Source organism: Pezoporus occidentalis, unplaced genomic scaffold (genome assembly GCF_034315485.1).
Source record: "Pezoporus occidentalis ecotype Australia unplaced genomic scaffold, CSIRO_AGI_Poc_V1 ctg1, whole genome shotgun sequence".
Classification (NCBI taxonomy): Eukaryota; Metazoa; Chordata; class Aves; order Psittaciformes; family Psittacidae; genus Pezoporus; species Pezoporus occidentalis.
The window spans coordinates 4,042,900-4,066,760 of NW_026912778.1; the positions used below are offsets into that span (position 1 = coordinate 4,042,900).

At 35.6% G+C, this 23,861-nt stretch overlaps 2 long non-coding RNA genes across 2 annotated transcripts in view; one reads left to right on the forward strand and one right to left on the reverse strand.

Annotated features, from left to right (window-relative positions):
* Positions 1 to 7,723, forward strand: part of LOC134161363 (uncharacterized) — a 32,858-nt gene extending 25,135 nt beyond the window's left edge. Inside the window, exons 3-4 of the long non-coding RNA XR_009964021.1 lie at positions 5,958 to 6,716; positions 7,558 to 7,723. This is a non-coding gene — a long non-coding RNA (uncharacterized LOC134161363). The remainder of the gene's footprint in view (positions 1 to 5,957; positions 6,717 to 7,557) is intronic.
* Positions 7,724 to 14,192: 6,469 nt separating this feature from the next.
* LOC134161772 (uncharacterized) lies at positions 14,193 to 17,886 on the reverse strand. The gene is made up of 3 exons (XR_009964151.1): positions 17,679 to 17,886; positions 14,693 to 14,859; positions 14,193 to 14,274 (listed from the first exon to the last, which is right to left on the reverse strand). It is a non-coding gene; the product is annotated as an uncharacterized LOC134161772 (long non-coding RNA).
* Between the last annotated feature and the right edge of the window lie 5,975 nt (positions 17,887 to 23,861).

A 23,861-nucleotide genomic window follows, 5' to 3' on the forward strand; every position in this document is an offset into this window, starting at 1 on the left:
CCTTGCTTGACTGTTTGGGTGTTTGAATAGCAGGTAATTGCAGTACCACTGTACCTTTACACTTTTCTTTTATATATTGGTTTCAAGGGAAAACACTCATTATCTCCTATTTCAAAACAACTTTATCTAGTTAACTTTGCAGCTGCAGTAGTAGGTATGTGACTATATTATGTGTCAACTGAATACCGCCTACTCACACAGCATGGCATTTGTTTCTACTAATCTACTACGGTATTGCGACTCAGCAGGAAGTACAGTTTTGGTTAAGGTATTCATGGTAGGATGGTAGGCAGAGGACTTGGACTAAAGGAATTTTCTTTCTCAGAACCTGTAAGTCTTTTTCTCAAGTACAAAGGCATTTCTGAAAAATAGAAATCTGAGAGTATGGTCTATCTCATTGCATATGATGCAGAATGCTTGAGTTTAACTTATGTATATTTAGAAAAAATCTATATAAATCCTTAAATCTATAAATATAGATTAAATATAAATATATGAATCATTTAAATCTATATAAATCCTCAAAAGGCATATTTTCAGGCTACTGACAAAAAGTCTTTTTTGGCGATAGAGTAAGGTGATAATTAAAGCATTCTTTCAGCTCTCCATCTCAAAGTTTATTCTTGTTCTTGGAAGTCCAAGCAAATGTCAATGAGACATTTAAAACACTTTCATGAGGAAGGCCCAAGCTACAATCACAGATCAAGGAAAATTCATATTCATATCTAAGCTGTTATAAACCCCTCAGAATAAGCCTAAAAGCTGACTTTTGTCAGCAGCTGCCTCTTGTTTCACCTCCAAGCAACAAGTAATTCAGAAGCTGAAGACGCTAAAATTTATTCCTCTCATTATAAAACTCCCACTTCATTCAGTATAAAAGAAAAAGTGAATGAAATACCACATTGTTACTTCTTCTGCTACTGATACCTTTGCAGGATGCCCATAAATCTGCCTACAGTGCATTTTGCTATCAGCCACAAGTAGACACTTGACATCCTGTGAGGCATTGGAGTAATTCAGGAAATACTCTCAATCACAAGTTTTTAGAGCACATAAAGCATAGCTATCAGACTGGAAAGGAAAAAAAAAGCAATTATTTTTGGATACTATGAAGAAGTCAGTTGACACTGTTTATAGGAGTAGTAGGAAATAGAAGCTTTCTTGATATTCCTCTCACCTAGTCTTACATATTTGTGATCCATTGAGTGGCATTTCTGCTGTGAAACTCCCTCAGACAAGCTATATTGCAGCTGTAAATTCTAGAGCTAGCCCACAACGTTGGGAAGCATTCCTGAGCAGGTGGTTTCATTCAATAAAACATCAAAGTACCATAGTAAATAATGCTCTTGAATTTTTTACCAGTCATTTTGCAGTGCCACATTAAACATTTCCAGAGGCAGCTGAAAGTGAAAGGGACAGGAACATTTGGCAGTGAACAGAGTGCTGTAGGGCTGTTTTGACTGGTGATGTTGAGACCAGGGAAGGAAATGTGTGTCTGATTGACACTGTTGAAGATGGTCTTTGACTTATAAAGGGAAGAGACAACTGGGCACTTAGAGGTCATTTGTTCTTTCCCTGCCTCTTCCCCACCGAAGAGAAGTTTAATTCTTCCCACTCTTCTTCAGTTGGTTTCTGTCTTTGTCCCTGATTTTGGGGGAAAGTGACTTAATTTTCGAGAGAATGGGGTCTAATAGCATGCAGGCAGCAGCAGGAGAAAATTTTCCTCAAAATCAGTCAAATTCTCACAAATCAGAACAAAATATCACGAGAGTGGAAAGAGATTGTGGAATTAGATGACCTTGTCCATATACTATAAACTTCATGCACTAAAAATAGAATAGATACCAACACTTTGAGGATGTACTGCACGTAAGGACAAGGACAGTGATAGAACAAAATTACCTAGTCAGCCAGGCAAGCAATCTGCAGACTTTAGTGTCCTACTTCTAAAGTCAAACGGCATGAGACAGTTCACTGCAATCAGCCTCAGGGAAATTTTGAAGAGAAAAAAATATACATCTCTGTTTGATTTGTAGTATCCTGCTATTAAAAGAAAAGAACAGCTATTTTTACCTATGAAAAGTACACCCTTAGAATGATCAAAGGTTTCAGATTGTTCTGTGAACTAAATATCAGTATATGTCTGTACCTGAGAATATCTCTTTATATTCTTTGCAATGAATACTGTACTGCATGGATTAAACATTCAAGCAATTTAGCACTCGTAGGACTTCAAGTATAACACCTAAATCAGCTAACGCAAAATGTGGTATCACTCCCTTGAAATTTCCTGAAGGAGATTTGAAGCATAAATCACCTTCCTATCAATATACAAATTGAAGGCCCTGTTCTTTACTTCCTTCTCTCCTTTGTCTCAAGGAACCGAAAAAATGCAATCAGTTGCCAACACAATCTAGCCATCCTGCATCAGCTCTATCTAAAGATTTATCCATGACTGTCACCTCTAAAAAGTGCAGTTAAGGTGTAGCCTGGTCCACAGCGGCCCCACCTCTGCCTGATCTGGATTATGTAACAGGATCAAGCATGGGTCACACAACTGCTTTTTATAGAGCAGCCTGTGTGTGAGTGAAAGCAAAAGGCAAGCCTAGGTCACAAGGAGAGATAACGTGTGTCACTGTTGCTTCGTGGGGGATTCCATAGAGATCTGGACACTGAATGGCCTGGAAGCTGTAGCTCTATAGCAATGCAGTTTGCCTGCTTTCCCTCTCATCAAACCTCTAATGGGATAAAGACACAGAACTGTGTGAAGTACAAAAGCAACAAGGAGAGAGCAGGCAAATGAAGAAGCATAAAAGTGAATTTTAAAAGATGAAAACAATTTTTTTTAAAGATGTATTCTGGCTGGATCTCTGCAGGTTAAAAAAAAAAAAAAGAAAAAAAGAGAGAGAGAATGAACTAGGTATAAACAGGACTTTTTTCTTCCCTAGTCATGACACACTTTAATGAGATTTGAAATGAGCACAGGAAGACAGAGTAAGATAACAAGGTTATCTCCAACTCTAAATCTTCACACTATTTATGAGGTTAAATTTGCAGGCTATGCTGCTCACTTACATTTCCATAAAGTAGCATAATAAAAGAAAAGGAACAACTAGATGGTAGCAATTTTTCCTCTGAACTGTCCTTTCTGAAAAAATATATGCAGTCCTGTGGGTTCTGGAGTTCTTTCTACCTCTGCAGAACAATCTCCCTTTTGTATTTTATCCTTTCTTTGTGCAGAGATAAAGAGAAAGTATGTACATCCAGACTCCTATTCCCCTAAGTGGTATGACTCATTCACACAAGCATCTGTACCCCTTAAGGGACTGTCAGTGCCTTTTCCTCTTAACTCATTAATTTTACTTTTCTGTTATACTGAAGAACTGCTAATAAAGTAACTTTTCCCAATTGATATTCAATTTCCTCTATGCCCCTGTAGGCATTTTTTCTTCTTCAGGACTGAAAATTCATGTTGAACTGTCCCCACAGATGCCGTGACAGTCATATATCTTCTAATATTCACTCCATCTCTTGAAATATCCTGTGTTCTGCAAACTGCAAGTAGGCATTAATGGCAGGCAGCAGTGTCTGCAACAGAAAGAAGTTTTAAATATTTCCCACTACCATCCAAAGTACACCTGCTCCTGCTACAGTGCAGCTACAAACTGGCCATCCATTTTCTAAGCATTTTTTTTCCTCAAAGCTCTCAGAGCTAGTTATAAAATCTCATGGCTTCCTTTAACTTTGGATACCTTTCCTCTGTGTTCCTGAATTAATCTTAGAAGTGGTCTTTAAGCCATGGTAAACTAGAAAAAAATATTTCACCAATTCAGTGATAACATTAACATATTAAAAAATAAACACAGTCATGCAAAGGAGAGCATGCCATTTTTCAAGACATTTTCTTTCTCAGCCTCTCTCACAAAGCATTACCAATGGTCATATTCTGGTCTTTTATTGTGGGGTTGTATAAGTTAACAGCAGGAGAACTGGAGTCAACCTCTTCTGAGGAAAGCTGGTATATTGTCCCAGTTTACACTGGTATGAGTTGCTATCCCTAAGTCTTTTCCTTGTTTATGAGAAGTGTCAGTATTTGTAAGGGAGAGGAACAAAATAACTAACACAAATATTAGTTGTTTTAACAGTAAATGGAGCTTGCAATCAGTAATGGGTGACATGCATTTCAGCATCTTCCTTAGCACTTTCAGAAGAGTTGTAATATTAGGTAGCATTATATTATTCAAAAATGACACAGGTAATTGTAAGATTAATTGGAAACCTGAACTCTTGTCTCTGCTGAATGGAAAACATCCCATTTGCCTCACCAGTCTTTGATGAAATTCTCAGATCATATAGTATGTCTGTGTTTGCAGAGATTAATAGGACAACATAAAAGTAGATAAAAGTTCCTGTTTTAAGTAGTTTTTTTGGTGCTTCTGACACTTCAGAAACGAAGGAGTACTAACTATTGATAATTATGTCATTTCAAAGAGAAATAGCCAATTTTTCTCAATTATTCACCTCAATTAATTTTGAGAGTAGTGCAGTGTGTTGTGATTCTTTTTTATTTAAAGTCATTTAAAGGTTTAAATAGCTAAAAGTTCAGAAACTACACATATAAATCCATGAGTCATTGTAGCACAACTTTGAAATACCACTTTCTTTGAAACTGCTGTTTCCATTAAAAGTAAGGTTCTATGCTACTTACTGAATGTTATGGGTATGAAAAAATAAACTATGCTAATGGGATGTAAATGATTAACGAAAACTAGGTAGAATAATAGCTCTGAGACTGTTGCTGTGCATGTCAGGGAAATATAAGGTGTGATACCCTTTTAAATCTCAAGAGGTAAATAAGATAATAAGGGTTAGGGAGATTTGTATGACACAGTAGGAGTATGTGTTGGTGAACCCATTCAGAATCCTTTTCCTCCATTGCCATAGCAAGTCAACACCAGAGTGTCCTAAACTCAAACTGGACCAAGAAAATTGTCAAACATTTTCTGAATGTCAGTACCAGTATTCCCTCTGGGCCTCTACGTGTAAGACCACCCCAAAACAACATCCCAGCTGCAACTAAGAGTGAAGTGGAATGCCAGTTCTGTTAGACAAGTGTGTACCAGCCCTGTTCACATTTTGATGTCTGTGGTCCTCTAAAGTGGCCTTATACTAAGAGTATATTTGGTCTGTAGTCATACAGGCTGAGGTCTGCAGATCGGCTCTGCAGGGTGAATGCTTTCACCCAGATATTTATGTCTTCTTTAAAGGAGCAAATACTATTACCACTTTCTAAGCATAAGAAGCAAATTTATTGTGTCCACATTGTCCATCAGATAGTATTTACACTGAGAGAAGTTTCAGGCAGAGATCCTTCCCTTATCACTAGCAGAGCTGGCTCTCAACTATACAAGTGTTAGGGTCAGGAGAGGTGAAGTTAATTAGCATTCATTGATTCTCTTTTGCTTTTGGGATCTCATCAGCTGACACTCATCCTTCTCCTGCTGAGGCTAGAGCTGGATAATTTGGGCTGGTCGAGGTCTCAGGTATCTGGGGAGACTGAGAAATGCAAGTGACAGACAAGTCAGATCTGGCCACATCTGGTCTTAACACCAACTAGTGGTTGATGTCAGTGCCTTTATTGGGTTCTTCATTGAGACATAACATACAGTTCTCTGTATGTTATTAAATGGGAACTTTTCACCTCTACTTATCCTAACTTTGACAAAGGTATGAATCTGTTTTATGTGTAACACTCACGTTCTATACCTCAGACACAAGTCTTAACAAAACCACCATCACAGAGCTCACAAGAAAGAGGAGGTAAGCTGAGCTTACAGTTATACAATATATTGAACCTGAAATTTTGTAAATATAGACCACAAATGACACCATCCCAAGTATGCTGGAACCACTAATACAAACTAAAGTTAGAACCAGATTTTCCTTTTTTCTATCAGGAAGAATCACCAAATTTGAACAAAATCACTGGAGGAAAAGCAGGTTGAAGAATGTGTGTGAATATGACCTCCAAAGTCCCAAATTCTCTAGTGCCTTTACAGAGCACTACAGCTATCAAGAATTACCCTTGGAAAAGGAGCTGTCAAGTAAATGCCTTCCTGTTCACATCATGTGGTGTGTACAGATCCTAAGCTCATCCATGCCTCATGATTGACCAGACAGGTGTCTTCCCTGCAATCAATGTTGATTAAAAACTGGTTTTGTGGTACTGACAATCTGATGGGACTAAAATAAAATCTCCTAAACCCTCTGGTAATGAAAAATTATTTGCACAAAAGGAAGGAGTACAAAAAGGATTTCAGACTCCTATTTATTACCTTTAAAATTGTAGAAAGTTTTTCTCCAGTCAGTAACTAATCCTTCTTTTCATTTTTGCTGTCATTAAGCACATTTTGATTGATTATAACCAGCTCTATCACAGTGGACCAGAACTCATCAGATCAGACTTCTGAAGAAGAAAAAAAGCCTTGTCATTGGTGTGCGGAACAGAAGAGAATCAAAGTGAAATCAGGTTAAAGTATCATTCACCCAACTGAACCAAGTGCTAACAGAAGGTTAACAGTGTTGGATGTTGTCTTTTATAACCTCTGACCTTTTTAGGTTATCATCTTGGGAAAGAGAACTGGAAATGTCTCTCTTCTGAGTAGCAAATATTCAGAGACATGTGTGTTATTAAGTAATGGTATCTGCTCAAGAAGGTAAGAGATTCTTCTCTCTTGCTTGTGCTTTGGACCCACCTGTTAAGATTTGTGATTCTCCATTGTCCTTGACCTGGTAGGAGTATTGTACAAGCCTGACTAGTAAAAGTGTTACAGAGTTAGATATTCCATAATGTACCAGTTTCTTCATAACTTCACTGCATCGAGCTGTGGATAAAACATCAGCTGATCAAGCTGTGGACGAAACACCAGCCAGTTTGTTATAATTATCATTTTTCTATACATTTGTAACTCTCTGGTTTAGTTTTTGGTTTCCATATTTTATTTAATCTTGTATTCCAAGGTCCACTGTAACATGGAAGAGTTAACTGAATTTACAAAATCACATCTCATCACATTTATATTTCAAATAATTACTGAGTAAAAGAAGTAGACTTTCTCCTAAAAAGTGAATGGCCCATGGTTCTTGAAAAGTATAATGAACTTCACAAGGAGAGGGGAAAAAAAATAGTTTCCCTCTAAATTGTAGTCCTGGAGAAGGTGGAAATAAAGGGCCTTTTGGTTTCAGTGACCAGAGATTTGTACTCAGAGGTAATGAATTCAAAATAAATGTATAATGAAAATGTGAAAGCAAGTTGCTTACGAACTGTAGAGAAAAAAAAACTGGCACAAGCTTTTAAGAGCACACAGGGTTTTTTGCAATCTGGGAAGATTGGGCATGAACCTCTGTGCTCTGTGGCAGAAAATCACATTGTAGTTCCCATGGCCAGCAAAATTCAGCGTTAGAAGCATAAGATACAAGCTGAGAGTAAAAAGAAAATACTCTGGCTCATGAGCCTAAACCAGAGATAGTGGAACACACAATCAGTTTGTTTTTCAGGAAATATCCTGTCTCCATAAATTGATTCATGGGACAAAGTTGCCAGCAACCAGTGCATGAAGTCGTGCAGGAAGTCAGAAACACGCTGAGAATGTGTGAAAGAAGGAAGCTTCAGCAACTGCAGGGAAATGTCTCCTACAAAAAGCTTACAAAATTCGGGTTGTTTTTTTTTTTTTTAAATCCAAACAAGATGTTGAATAAGAATTTAAATTTCCTGAACAAAGGCATCCAGAGGCACCTATCTGGTAACATCAGGTCCAATTATGACCATAGCTGAGACAGATATGCTTTTTCACTTTGTGGTCAATGCAGCTGACATTAGGTAGTGTAGGCTGTGATTCAGACTAAGACCATTTAGTTTTAGAAGGATTCTGAACACTGCAGAGATGATTTATATCCATACTCTTACTGCCTTCATAAATCAGATGACTTTGAAACTTGAAAGTCTTAGATCTTGTAGATTAAAAATGATGACAACTAGAAGTCTCATTAAACTAGCATGGTTAATAAACTAGTAAATAAAAAAATCCACCTGGTTAAAAAACAACAATGAAATCACAAAACTGAAGAAATAAAATACCTTTGACTAGTTCTGTACTTCCATGTGCCACATCACCTTCCACTTTATTTTAAAAATAACATGTAAATACATGAGGAATCTTCTACATCATCAGGGTAAAAGTTTCTGTTACACCACTTATATATCTTGATATCATTTTCTCTAGAAGGCGGGAAATGTTAGCCAATTAGCTCAAAAGTTATTCCACATTAAATTGCATAATAAGTAACTGAATTTGAAGCATATGCTAAAGAGTCTTTTGTGCAGTTCTCACTGAGGAAAAATGAATGCATTTGTTGCTTTAAAACAAATGTCTTTGAGGTATATATCACTAGAATTAGAAAAATATGTCAGAATTTTTGAAATGTCGCATAATCAGACTTATATATAACCTAATATCTTATTAATACCAGCCTTTTGAGAAACTCTTTTTATGGAAAATTTCAAGCAAAACTGTTTTTAAAAGCAAGTTAGAGGTAGAAAGGATATAATTTTTTTACACAATATAAAGTGGGAGGACTTTTTTATTATTATCATAATAAAATCCTTCTTTTGAAGTACCAACTTCTCAAGAAAGTAGGAGAGATGAAGCAATGTGAATAGGTAAAGTTTCCCTCTTATGAAAACTAGATTCTTGTCAAATAGTTGAAGCACAAGAAGTCCTCGAAATTCAAACAGTATTCTGTTCCCCCCACAGTACCAACAATTAGGCATAAAAAAACTACAGCTGGCTATGTGTGGGGTTTTTTTCCCCTAACCATGGTGAATTTTAGTCTGAAAACTTATTACACTGTTTTAATAAATGTTATTGGTTGTTTATAGAAGACAAATCTTAGTTAATCCCATTCTAAATGGGAAAATTCTGGAGGAACTTGAGGCAATTTTGGAAGATTCTTGCAGATCTTGACTATGCTGGTGCAGCAAGATGCACCACACAAAACAACCATTTCTTTTCAGATGTTTAGAAGCCAGGCTCTTTTTCAAGCTCCTGTTCCTTTCTGAACCATCATCAATTTACTGCCTTGTTTCTAAATAGGCACCCACGAGCTTACACATTCAGATACACAGCCACAGATGGTTCAGAGACCAATCTGTAATCTACCATAAGAAAGCTGAGCTGATTTAATAATGACTGCTATGAAATATCAGTACAACCCAAACTGAGTGGATTAAGGAATGGCCAACTGACAGCCTTCAAAAGCATCTGTCAGTGAAGAAACTGTCACAGAACAAGGATTATTTTATTTTTTTAGATATACACAGACTTCTCAATACAACTCCTACAAATAAAACCTGAAGTCACTCCTGGTAATATCTATGGGTGCCTCAGAACTGGAACCTGTACCTTGAAGAAGGTCTAAGGTAGAACTGAAGTGTTAAGTCCCCTATTTTGATACAAAACCCTAATCTTGCTAGGGCTAAAGAAAAGCTCACTTTGGAGCATTTCAAGTATCATTTTAACTTTAAAATTTCCATCTAATACCATGGTACTGAGGCCTCAGATTTATCTAATTTTTTTTCAGAAAAAAATTTTGCTTTACAGTTCTCCTTCATACCAAAAAAAATGGCATCACACACAAAATAACCAACTCTGGGTACATCTTGCTGTCTACTATAGAGGTTTTTTCTTAATATGATATTGAAGTTTTATTTGAAATATCTGAATGTAACAGAATGCATTCTTCATAACAGCATTTTTTATATATTTTTTTAATGTCTTTATCTTTCCAATTTTTATGTCTGGTATCTCCCTTTAGGAAAGGCTAAGCAGTTATTGAGATTGATATTTCTTTATGCCTTTCATAGGAAAGAACAGATTTACAATATTAAATTTTTGTTTTTATGCAAAAAACTGTGAGGTTCTTCATTCAGGATGAGAGAGTTCAAAAATTTTATTTACTGACTATCATTAAACCAAGGATTGTAGGCAGTTGTGATTTTATGCAGAAATTCTGCATCTTGAATCTAACAAACTAAAGAGTTTGTTTAGTACAATTTTGTCATGATGAGTAAAATTAAAGAAAACTATCACAAATCAGGCTTAGAAGCAGCTTTTACCTTTTTAACTGCAGCAATTAAGACAGTATTATTATTTATGGTGGTGAGGAAATAAAAAAAAATCAAACCAAAAAACCACGACAAAACCAAACAAAACTACAGCAAAGAGAGACAAGAAATGGATGTAGCTTGCTAGTTACCATTAGCCGTGATGCCATTGGCCTAATACCACACACAATTGTTCACGCCAGAAACATCTTTCTGGCATTCATTTTCAAGTAAAGCACAATATTTGTTAAGCATTTTATAAATATTTCCCTTATAGCTGTTCCACTCCATCAGAACAGTTGAATGCACTTTATATTGTGTATATGTTAAGCTGGGTGCGTGAATGATTACGGCTGCCTTCAGATTCTATATAACTCCCTTTGCACATTTCTCATTAAGTCAAGGAATAAACAGAGGGGCTCATAAAGTCAGTATCAGTCACCAAAGTCTTCACAGAGCATCAGGGATGTCCTGCACTTCCCCAGGGAAATGGCTGCCTGTGTAAAGAGCTATTTAAATTTTAGTTTTTTCCTGTCTGAGCTGATTCCTCTCTCATTTTGAGCTCTCTGCTTATGTAAGACTGCACTTCCACAGACAGTGGAGAAAACGTAACAGTGTGCTACACTAGAACACTTTGAAATCTTTCACTGTCTCAGTTTACTTCACTAACCTTGAAGAAAACTACCCAGGTTTTGCATAGTGTTGTATGTCCTCTGTTTTAATGAGTTACGTGGACACACAAATTCAGTAGGTTGTTAGAGCTGGCCCAAATTAAACAGTGGGACAACATGGCCAGGAGTAGTGAAAGGGTATAGGAAAAGGGAGTGGGACCATTTCTTTCTGGCAAGAGTGTGATGTGTGTGACATGAACTCAAAAGGTTTTCAGTCATGTAAACATAGGGCTCAGATCTGCTGCCCCAGAAGGGAATGGGCTTCTTGTATGGACTGCGTCATGAAAGCTCTGTGGATGTCTTGTGTAATGTAGGGTTTGAAAACCAGTACAAAGAGCTTAAGCTGCCTGCTTCATCCTGTGACACAAAATCACAGCCTAAAAGTTAATTTATAACTCTGTAGACATAGTTGTAATTTAACCAGATGAGAGTGAACCGTAGAAGTAACATCATTGAAATATGTGCTCTAGATTCTCTTTCAGCACTCCTGTTTACCTCATCAAAATCTCATAGGTACCTCATAGAGATACTGAGTTAAAACAGGAATAGTACACAAATGCCCAAACGCCCAACAACCATGTAGGATGGTGCTGTGGTAGTATAATTGTAACAGTGCAAGGATACTAGTTACATAGGACTGTAAGAGAAAATGTTTGTCCTGAGATCAACTATTACTGAAACAATGCAATCCCTTTTTAAGGAGTTACCCAGAATACCTTGATAGGGGAACAGCAGGTATCTACCATCAGTATTTGGCTTTAGTCAGAGAGAACAAACCCATCTGTTTTTCCTGTGTTGCAAAGGCAAGTCAGAAATATTTTGTAATTCACTGTGTTAAAATCAGCGCAGACAGCAATACTTTGAACAAGTTCTTACCATGGCCAGGATCTTGCAAGTAGGTCACAGTTTAATACCACTAATGTAATCTCTGTTCGGTGCCTGCGGCTGAACTCTGTTGATTTAATGTGTTATTCAAACTTGATGCTTACTGCTTACTAGTGGGGAACTGGAAGCCTGAGATGGGACCAGAGCTGAAAGGCTTTTGGCATCTTGTAATAGTTTCTTCAGGATTCAGGGAAGAAATCTACTTTTTATTCAGATTTCTTCTAATCTTAAATGGCAAAGCTTGTCATTTTTTTTGATAGAATGTTGATTAGTTTTAAAAATATTTGACAAATATTTTTCAAAAAGGAAAGCAATAAAATAAGGGTTTATTTTGCACCTGGTTCAATATGTGATGAGACAATTTCATAATTTGCCTACACTCATAAGCAATTGGTGCACAGCTTTGGTTGCTGATCAGTGTTATTTATGCCAAAGACCTCTGCTGCATGTGATCTTGCCATTCTTGCTGACAAAGAATAGCAAACAATCTAATCCTGTAAATTTCATTTGTCATTTATATAGTGGTGGGATTATTCTGACCATATGTCAGAATTTGCAAGTTTTCTCCAAATCCTAATCCTTTTTTTGGCTCTGTTTTGGGGAAGAGGATGTTTGTAGCCATTAGTGGTAATGAACTACAGATGGCTCTATGGTTATTTCTATCTCACAAGTGTTTCAGTGATGAATTTGGATACATGGTACCTCAGCCTCTATGACAGACAAGCTGAGGCTAGAGATGAGAGACTGCCAACTTCAGAGCAGGGAGTCCCATAACACTGGATATTAACATTCTCCGGGAATGTCGGACTACTTAGATCAAATTAATATAAAAAAGGAAATGTTTAGCCTCTGACATAAAAGTGTTCATATAATATATCCATTTTCTTTTCAGAAACTACAGCTTTTTAGTCAATCCATATTTCTTCCTGAATCTGAATCTAAAATTATTATTTCCCCCTCCTCTGAAAAGGTTTGACAGTAATCACTGTTGCCAGTCTCAGAATTGGCTTCTGCAAATTTGTCCTTGATTTCCCTGTAAGAGAACTAGCACCCTCAGATGTGTGCATATCTGTGTGTGTGTTTGTTTGTGTGTGTGTGTATATATATATATGTTTGGTTAAAAATTCACTCCTTAAGTTACAGGAAAGCATCAGAAGCAAGACTAGAATTTTTTGTATCTCCATTATTGAATTATTTCCTTTCTGATTTGCTTTTTCTATATTCACAGAACATTTACATATACATTGCTAAAGGAACATCTCTGCCTCTCTTAAACACGAGTTCACCATTGGTGCTAGGCATGTATTCTTTAGTAACACTTGTAATTTCACACATTAGGTTAATATGCACACTCTACCTTGGAGACTAGCAAAACCACCACAGATCTAAGCCTTGATTCTCCTTCAGTCAAAGACAGAGACTGCACTCATCAACCAAACTGCTGATTTAAAGAATAGTTCCTTGGGTTTGTATGGTATTAGCAGCTATTACACTTGTTCTGTTAAACCAATGCCTTTGGCAGACAGGCTCTTTGCATGTACATCATGAAGGTGAAAGGGTAGCAACAAAACTCTCAACTATGGTAACAAAAACTTTCAGAAAAAACAGGATTTTTCCACCATTTTATAGATGAAATGATAGTTGGGTTTCCTTGGTTATAAATAACGCATCCTTAATATTTATTTGTAAATTAGTATGCCAGAATAATTTCCTAGACTGTTTCTCCATTGTGGGGTTTTTTTTTCAGTATAGTCTATTATTAGTTTCCTGTCTCCTTTAAATACAATAATCTTAAACCTACGTTTTGGACAAATAGCATTCTATCAATTAAAAAAAAAAAAAAAAGCAAATATGTAGTTAATTCTCTCCAGTTTTAATTTGCATCTATCTGTCCAGATGTGGTTCAAGGATAAATTCAGGAATTAAACCAGAGTGTTCAAAAAATTGCAACGATCTATGGGCTGAACGTCAGCTTTCTAGTCCTTCAAACAGAATACACAATAGTGTCTGAAAGATCCAGGTTCAGGAAGTGGATTAAGAGCAATGGTCTAGAGTAAGGTAGTAGCAAACACTAAGGCTAGGGGAGGACACATGAAATCTCATGCTTTTTTTTTTCTTTCAGTAACTCTGTGTACAAGCCTTTTGTCAAGTACCTGGAAGAAAAAAAACACTCACTTTTGCATACCTTGTTTGATCATATGAACTCTATGCCCTGCACCTATAAACATAAAAGTAATATGGTATCATTTATTTCAAATATATAAGTGTATAAATACAAAGCCATATGTTAAATACAAGTTCTTCAATAAAGAAAGATCTTCTTTAAAAAAAAAAATTTTTTTAAATTAATGTTTCTGAAAATATAAGCTTGAAAAATTGGACTGTGGAAGCCCACAGTTGTGTATGGTGGCCATTAATATTGTCCCTCTTTGTTGGCACAGATGTCAATCATCCATTTGTAGATTGGATCCCAGTAGTTATTCCACACGTGTATCTACCACTCCAAGGATCCATGTATTTCATGACTATGTAATGATTAAATGTAGTCCCCAAAATCTGAAGATCAGAAACAAGCATTTCATTAATTTTTTAATAAGCTGATATTTTGGTAATGGTTGTGCTACAAAATATTGCAGACATACACAATGATTGTCAAATATTAGATGATATAATGCATACAAAGAATCTGTATAATTTAAACTCATTGATAACTGAGACGTTAAAAACAAATCCACAAACACTAATTATCTTGCATTTATTTATTTATCCATGTATCTTTTTGGCATTCAGATTGCCTTTGATTTCACCGCACAGAACATTTCTCATTCATGAAGGAGTACAATCTTATTAAAAATTAATTTAGAAGCATATTTAAAATTTAAACATGCTTATGAATTAAGACTTCAATGATACAAAACTTAGAGAAAAGTTTAGCTAAGATATAAACCAGTTGAATCTGAAGCTCTGCTTCTACCTGTTCAGCTATATTTCTTGTGACACTGTCAGCAGACTAGCAGATCTCTTGAACTGAACAAATTAATGCTTTGCTGTTGCTCCTGCTGTGTTTGTCATGAACCATCTGTGCAGCAAAGGATGACTTTTTGTCACTTTCTCCTCAAGACTTCAGGATTAGCTGGTTTTCTAAAAGTGATTTCTTTGGTACTATTATAAATAGATAAGGAAAAAAAACATCCCCTTGTTCTCTCTCCCAGTGGGCTTTTATCTTTCCTCTGCCAGAAACCAGAATGCTGAACACAAGCCAGAACAATGTCAAATTAGCCTAAAAAACTTCCACTTGTCATCCTTTGAACAGATGATTTTCAAACTTAGTTTGTTTTGGTAAGAATGGCCCACAACAACAGAAGCAGTTAGTTGTGCCAAGTTATTTCATTTATGACTAGCTTGAAAACAGCTGCCTAGACAAAACGAAGTTTTAGTTTTGTATTTATATTATGTGACATACAGGACTTTACATAATGTGACTTACATAGAGTGCCATACAGATTTTTACTAGCTGAAACCAATTCCAGTAATTTTAAATTACAACTTATATATATAAATTTAACCGAGATGTATATGTAACACAATAATTTCAGGAACCATATTGTCATGTGTGAATTTGAAGTTTACTTACACCAGCAGTGTAACAAAAGGAGCAAGGAGCAAGAGCTGATATCCTGATGGTGTTTTCTTGTAAGGAAAAAAACATACAGTTAATGCCACTCTGAACTGGAGATCTGGGGCTAGTTTTGATCATTAAGAATTACATTAACTCAAGATGCCTTTTGCAGGTCTACATGTGACCCCTTTGCAATACATGGGAAATTGAGAACAAACCTGTCAGAATAACTGTCGTACTGGAATACCCAACTTAGAACTATCTGAAAGCAAACAATATCTCAAAATCATGGGAAACAGGAATAAAATTCCAGTTTTAGCTTCTTCAACAATACTGGGAGAGAGACACATGGTGTCTTGCCACTGGGCAACATATTCTACTGATTAGAGAAGAATCTTCTTTGGTTTAATCAAGTTGGGTTTTTTTCCTAGAAAATTATAACTGTTTATAGTGAAGGGTGGAACCTACACCATTGTGGAAAATACTGGCTTAATTTTGCCATGTTATAAAATGCTCTTCTAAATATTTCCAAGTGAGAAATGTCAGAAACTATGTTTTTTGATCCCCAGTGTCTTCTTATAACTGACATAATTTTTTTTCTAAGCTAGAAAGAGTCTGTCCTGATCATAATGATCTCAGGTGACATCATGCCAAATCCTTTCCCGTTGTATCTGAGGTGACATGACAGTACATTACACAGTGAAGTGACCTGATGAAACCTACAAAGAATGTTTGGGCTTTTATATTATAGATTTTTTTTTTCTTTTTCACTTTAGCCTTCTTCTAGGTAAAAATAGAATACTTTTATCCAGCATTTTCATTTGTTGCTACACAGAGAATAATAGGATGACAGAGTACTCTCTAGAATTTTTCCATAACCCAACAGAAAAAGATAAAAAAACGAACTTTGTGGGTGTTTTGACATACAAGACTTCTATAATAGGATTTAAATGCATCATAAAGTATTTAGATATACTTCAATTTTTGTGTGAATTGATTGTAAATAGGAAAATAAGCTACTTTGTTTTAAACCATAAAGTCATAACTGTGTTTTAATTTAATGTGGACTTTTTTAAAAACCAACTCATCAGTTTAAGGCTGAGCCCTTCAAACATTATCCACCTCAGTGAGTCTACAGGCTGTAATGCTTTCACTTGAATAGAGTCCATTTCAAGGTGAACAGTAGTTAAAGGACCAGGCCTCGGATATAAGCAATAAAGCTGAGGCACTTTCCATGAACAGTGGAAAAGCCATAGAATTAATCCTAATATACCCGATTATACAAACTTTTTATATTACCTGAAAAATTCAACTTTGTTTATCGATATATTTGAACCAGAAAATACATTTAGAACCCTTTATTCTGAGCTCTTTCACACCAGTGTAATTTCATATACTTCAATTGCATTACATTTGTTTTTTCTCATTGTAGGCAGTCAGACCTAAACCCTTATTATCCCTCAAAATAAATTGCTCATTATTTTAACAGCTTCCTGCAGTCAGACCTTCTCAGCATGTATCACATTTCTATTTCTTAAGTTAGAAATGTAAAGCAGTTGGGGGTCTAGATGTTTTAACATCCATATTTGCTTAGATGAAGTAGAGATGACTTCATGTTTCTTTGCTCTTGTGGTCTTTTAGCTTGTTCAACTATATTTAGAAGGACTTATATCAGGCACCATTACTGAGAAGAGAAACACAAACTGAGACCAAGATTTGAATAAGCTAACTTGAATAAGTTTTTAAAAATCCAACAAACGTCTTTGCTGAACCAGTTGAAAAGCTGTAAAAATGGAAAAGCTCTAATTACTTTTCCCAGAAACATTAAAATAAGAATCAAATCTGTACCCAAATCACTTGAAAACATAAATAAAGCTTCTGCATAAGTTTGGTAAACACAGCAATTCAACTCATTAACTGGCATTTGTGTTACACCAAAATCCTGAGAAAGATAAAGCTATATTTTTTGGATGTTTGACCTGTAAATTGCCTGCTTCCTAGTGATACAGACTTTCTGAAAAAAAAAGAAAAATCTGAATTATTTGGAATTTCTTAATATGTTTCCATGTGAACAATTCTTCACCTATACCAAATAATTTCTAGAGTGAAAGACACCCTTTCTGCAATTAGAGCTCTATCTTCCATCCCCTTGTTTCAAGCTAAGCTGTCCTTTGGGCTCAGCTAGCTTTTTATTCTCCTGTATCCAGGAACTAAATTAGGAGCCTTGTCATCCTAAATTCCTTCTAAGCAATTAGGGAAAGACAAGCAATTCCACAAGGTAACTCAGACATTAAATTATTATAGAAAAAATATAAAACAACAAAGTTCTTAATGTGGGTACCTGCAGCCAGGTAGGATCAATCCAGGCCAGACATCCAACAAGAGAATCTAATATTAAATAATGATGCTAGAACATATCCATAACTTTCAGCTACCACCAAAACTTCATGCAGAAATCTTTCAGAAATAAATGAACTTTTAGCATAATAAATAATGAATAAAGGTTTCAGGATTTGGTTCTGTGTAGCAGCAACTATTTTAAGCAAGAGAAATACACGTGGAAGAAATCTGCACTTTCTCATCCACAACAATTCAAAGCAGATACAGAGTGGATCTAAAGATTTTAGGAAATGTATGTTGACAATATGTGTTGAAGTAAAATAGCCCATTATACCCACAGCTCTTGAAACACATATATGACCTTCATTTTTTAGTTTCATGTGCTGGATCTCCACCAGAAGAATTGATACACAACATGGAAGAAAATCTAGTAAGCTTAACAAAAACCCATGAAACCCAACTTAACTGGTTTAAAGGGACGTTAAGTGCTCCTTCTCCTGAGTACTTAATAGATTAGACTTAGTCTATCACTGATGTATTTTATCAGCAAAAGGTAGGATAAGGAAGTGCATCAGTGTTTAATTCCATTTTGGCCTCCTTGTTTCATCTGAGAGGAGGTTAACTGAAGTGCTGCTCATACATGCTATATCTGTACTTTGCAATATGGCCTATTAATACACAGTAGATATGACTGCGTGTATCTATAACAAATACACCCATAATAAAGGAAGATGATTATGGAATGATCTTACATACTAGACTCGAAATCAAGCCTACTGCCACGCTGTTAGTTTGCTCTCTCGGTTGGGCTCTGTACCTGGCTGACTTCAGATCAATTCAGTTTAAGACTTCTTGAAAAACATTATAGGGATGCCACAGCACAAGTTTTGGACGCATGCATAGTACACAGCAGTTATCACAATTTCTACCTCATACAGTAAGACATCTTAAATGCTAAAAACAGCACTCACAAAACACCATGAACAAAGGGTTGATTCAAAGTTACTTGAATCAGTGTTAAATCTTAGATTCTAATAAGCTTTGAAACCAGAATCCAATCTTGTGTCATATATAAGTCTTCTCTAACTTCTGAAATGGCTCTTCATGGGTGATATAAGCTAAAGGATAAATTATACTCTTGTGCAGGCTAAGGGAGGGTACTAAAATAAAGTGTGAAAGTGTTGGGTTTCCCAGAAGACTTGTCTATCTGCTCCTCTACAAATTCACTGTAAAGTATTTGATTCCAGCACTGCATAGAAACCCATCCTGAAACCCAAATGAACCAGGGAGATAGTCTCAGGTTCATGATTTTAAACAATGATAGGTTTTGCAAGTCAAAGCAAGTAAAGCAAAAAAATGAACACAAACTGACAACCTCATCACAGTAACTTCTATGTTTTGAGAGTTAATCATGCTACATTTTGACACATCATTGATGAAACCTTTCAGATTTGGCTTGTCAGTCATTTATTAAGGGACATCTAATGAATAGCATATAAAGTAGGCTTATATATTATAAGTCATATGTCATATAGTATAACTATAGTTATAGACTGTCATATAGTATATAGACTATATAGTATAGACTATAGTATATATATAGTATAGACTATAGTATAGACTATAAGTCATATAGTATAGACTATAAGTCATATAGTGCAACTGCCTGCTGACAGTTCAGTTTAAAAGTGAAGGATAGAGAAAATGCACTCCAGAGCAAGTGCCAGTTTTTCCACAGGAAAAGCTTTATGTTAACAGTCTGCCTAGGTCTGGTAGGGGTGTTCCCCATCTGTGTGACCCCAAGTGCCACAAGGACACCAGAACAGTTAGCAAGGAAAGTGTTAAGCACTCAGGAGAGAGACAGGCAAGTATTACCAGAATGATGACATATTAATTTCCTTACTTAGAAAAGATAATTAAAATATACACCCTGAGGCATTTATATTTAAAGCTGTCTTTATTGTCATTTTTTAATTTTATTTTATTTATGCATAAGACTTATAAGAGGAACTATTATTCCCATTAATTTATCTTTTTGCCCAGCATAATACAGCATGTAAAATTTAGCATAAAATTTACAACGTTTCCTTTGGAAACAAGTTATAACAAAAAACCTTGCTGAATGTTCAAAAGCTTAAGGGAAGAGATTAAAGCATATCCAAGGAAGACTCCATTATAATTTTTACATGGGAATGTGCAAACATAAAAATACAGCATTGTTAAAACAGCACAATAAGAAAATATCTAAAGGGTTAATAGAATAACTTAGTATGAGAAATATATATATTCTGAAGAAATATAGTTCTGTGAAGGAACTTTATAGGTTTTCATTCATAGTCTTCTAATTTTCTGACCTATGTTGGATTAAAAAACTCAACTAGATTTTACAACTATATCACTCAAACAGATTTGACTGGATGGAAATGTCACATTCAGGAGCAGTTGTGACTAGAATCAGATTGAGTATTCACTTATGAGTAGGCTAACACTAGGAAAACTTCATTTGTCTTCACATGGTCTTTTCCATACCTTTTGGTCATTACGTATTACTTGATAGACTTGTTACGGTTATGAATTCAGATATACTGTTATCATTCATCATGCATAAAAGACTGCAAGTAAGAGACTATAGACTAGAAGGGACAAATGAAAAATATAGAAAGCATTTCAGCACAGCTTGAACTTTCCAGAAATGCAACAGACCGTGATAAGAAACTCACAAAGAGAAGCAGATACTCAGAAAAGCACAATAGCCTTCCAGTTTTTTATTTTTTTTTAATATTCAGCTTTATAGCCACCAGATTAAATAGGCTAGAGAGACTTCCTAAGAGGAAGAGCTGCATGGTTTTCAGATAGTGATAAGGAGAGGTAAAGAATAGCTGTCTACTGGAAAGAATGAATCTTTGAAAGGGTTCTGTTTCATATGAGGAAGGAATAAAAAGGAGAGAAATTTCCAAAGCTTGTGAGAATTTGAAACTACTGTTTCAAACGTGATTCTGGAAGGTTTGATATATTCAAAGAGTTCTTAATGTTATTATTCTGGTGATTAGAAACTGAAAAAAAATCAAAATTTTAATAATGAATGATTAGGAAAAAATAATATTAAGTAAAAGAAGCTTCAGAGGCTGTTGCTGTACATACAGATGTACTTAGGAAATACTAAATCGAAGATCAGAAAGAGACTTTCTGGCATAAGATGGAGAATAAAAATATATTTGTTCTAGACTATTAATAATACTACTTGGAAATACTGTCATTAGAGGAAAACAGTTATAGATGTTACTCTATATATGGAAGAATTTCCTAGAGCAGTTCTTCCTGGTGTCTGAAAATAATTAGCAGTTTCTCACTCATTCTGTATGTGAAACCACTGAGATGACTCAGGAGTCTGCAGGCCTTCCTACTGGTCTAGAATTCATTTTTGAAACTCAGTATGCTCATTAATGCCAGTTACATCCTAATACAAGTAATATTAGTGTAAAAAATTTCTGCATTTAACAAGTGTTAGAAGGAAGCATGGGAAAGAACATTTTATGTAAGTTTAGTGAGAAAGTTGTATCTGAAGTTTTAATACAGATTTCACTGCAGACACAGGGCTATGTTGCATGAAAAACAGTAGAGCAATAAATAGTGTCATACAGTGACTCCATAGCAATTTCAGCTGTTTACATATCCACAGTTGACTAAAAAAAGTGGTCCCCCAAAAAATTATACATACTAGTAGTCCATGACTTTTCAACCTCTACAACCATTAGCACCATATAGACTGCTGTCAAATTACATTTCCACACTAAAATTAAGGGTGGTATTTTACATCCATTAAGAAAGATATGACTGAACTCTGGCAATTCAACATCATGGATGTTACAAGCTCTCTCGATCTAAATTTCTTTGTTACATCTCAAGTAGGATAAATCTTTGGAGAAGTGGAACTGCAGTTATTTATTTATGAAAGACTTCTAACTATGCTTCTGAGAATCAGCATCTAGTAACTCAGATGGTGAAGATCCCTTTTTTCCCCCTCAGTCTTTACTCATATAAGGAGAAAAATAATCTTCCTTCTTACCTCTACAAGAACTAAATATGGATGAAGTCATAATCATGTCAAGACTCCAATATGTGTTCCAATTAAATATGGAGGACATAAATATTAGGAGGTCACTATGAGACATTCATAGAGGTAGATGCCTGTATTCTTTGCAAAGCTTTAAGTAAATAGAACCTTCTTAAAAATGTGAAGCTAAGAGGGACATTTTCTCGAGGAAAAAATTAAAATATCTTAAAAAAGAATACACATTTAAAATATAGAAAAATTTATATGTACTTTATTGTACATACAATTATTTAGAAAGTTTTTGAAATTTCAATATTAAATGTTCATTGATAGCAAATGCTAGAATGATGGCTACCTTGTGTATTTTTTTTTTCTCATGAGGATTTAACAACAGTATTTTATAACATTTGGTCAGGTAATTTGTTTTTACATACTGTATGCAACATATTTATAGTCTAATTTTAGTAGCTGAAGTGTAACATTGTTTTAGGATCTTTTAGTGATATGTAACAGAATGAATGTGCTGAATTCAGTGTCAACAACATTGCTTTGCCTGAACGCTGGACTCAGTGACATGGGTACTCTCTTCCAGCCCTGTATTCACAGGATAAATTTCAAACATTTCCAGCAGGGAAGGCATCTGCAGAGTTGCATATCCTGGAAAGGGCTGGAAGCATACAGAAAACCAAAAAGCAGCTGTATAATTCCCTCAGAAATGAGCAAAGAAAATCTCATAAAAATTACTGTGCACACAGAAAGATAAAACCCAAATTAAATGGACATTGGCAGCCAATCTCATAAGTATCCAAGCAGTAATTTAAAAGTCCACCAACTTCACTGCCTGAGAAAGCTGCCAAAGCACAAATTCATTTGTTAAAACAAATACTTCAGACAGTTTGATAGCCACATCTGTGACAGCTGTGGCAGTCCGATGACTAAAACAGAAGGAATGAGAGAGATATTATATGGCACTTAATTAAACTTACCAAGAGTAAAACATACTTCCCTGTTATTTTAAAAGGACTTCAGAAGCCCCCAAAATTTTTTACAGCAAACATGTTTCTCATCCTAAATTTTACCATTCTGAGGGACAGACTCTCTTCAAGTCTTTCCTTCTGCAAATGGTTGTTGTAGCAAAAAGAATGATCACACTAAAATTTTTGTTGCTGATGCATTTCTGAAAAGCTAACCAGACGAAGTGGTTGGGGTGGGGTTGGCTGTGCACCATGTCTTCAGAATCAGCAGCAGGTCTGAAACTTCTAGATAGCCCAGACTAGTGAGACAGTTAAACTCTTCACTGGTCATGAGACACTCATGCATTCTTAGACATTTGGGTACTGTGAATTGGTCACAAAATTGGGAATCAAATGTCTTATTTGGGATCAGGGAGTCTATTTGGCATGATGCACCACAGGATTTGAGAAATCTCCCTCCTGACCTGTCTTTCCAGGGCTCGCCTGCACTGAGCCTTCAGCACCCCACAGCAAAGTCTTCAGCAGACTGAAACGGTTAAGATCAGCTGAAGTTATTCAGTTCTGTACAGGGGTGACACACCGCATGTCACACAATCTGTGTATCTGGTCTGTGGTGCCAATCACCCTAGCCTTCAGAATATATTGCAATCCTAGCATTAATACTGTAGACAGGTAAAGCAAAGGAGCATGGGATGCACACATATAACCTACTGCAAACTTAATGAATACTGCTTAGGGGGTTGAAACTATTACTCCTGGCTACTTTATGAATATTTTTATGTCCAGTTATTAATGGCAAATAATTATGGACGCCTATGAGAAATTTGTGCAGAGCAAAACTCTTGAAAAATACTCATTCTATTCCTTAGCTTCATTGTAGAAAAGATTTTAATCATTGTTATCACCACCATGTGGGCTATAAACAGTAAATTCAGTTAACAGGAGTGTAGAACAGGTCAGAACACTGAAAAAATGTTTTCTTTTTATCCTTACTTCCAAACTAACACAGACCTAGCAATAAATTCAGGTTCATCATCTTATGAGGGTACCACAGAAAAAAGGCCAAACTAATATTCAACATACTTCAAATCATTCAAATGGATATTTAAGATATAGATGTAGTGGATTGAAAGATGAAATTATTTTTCCATTATTG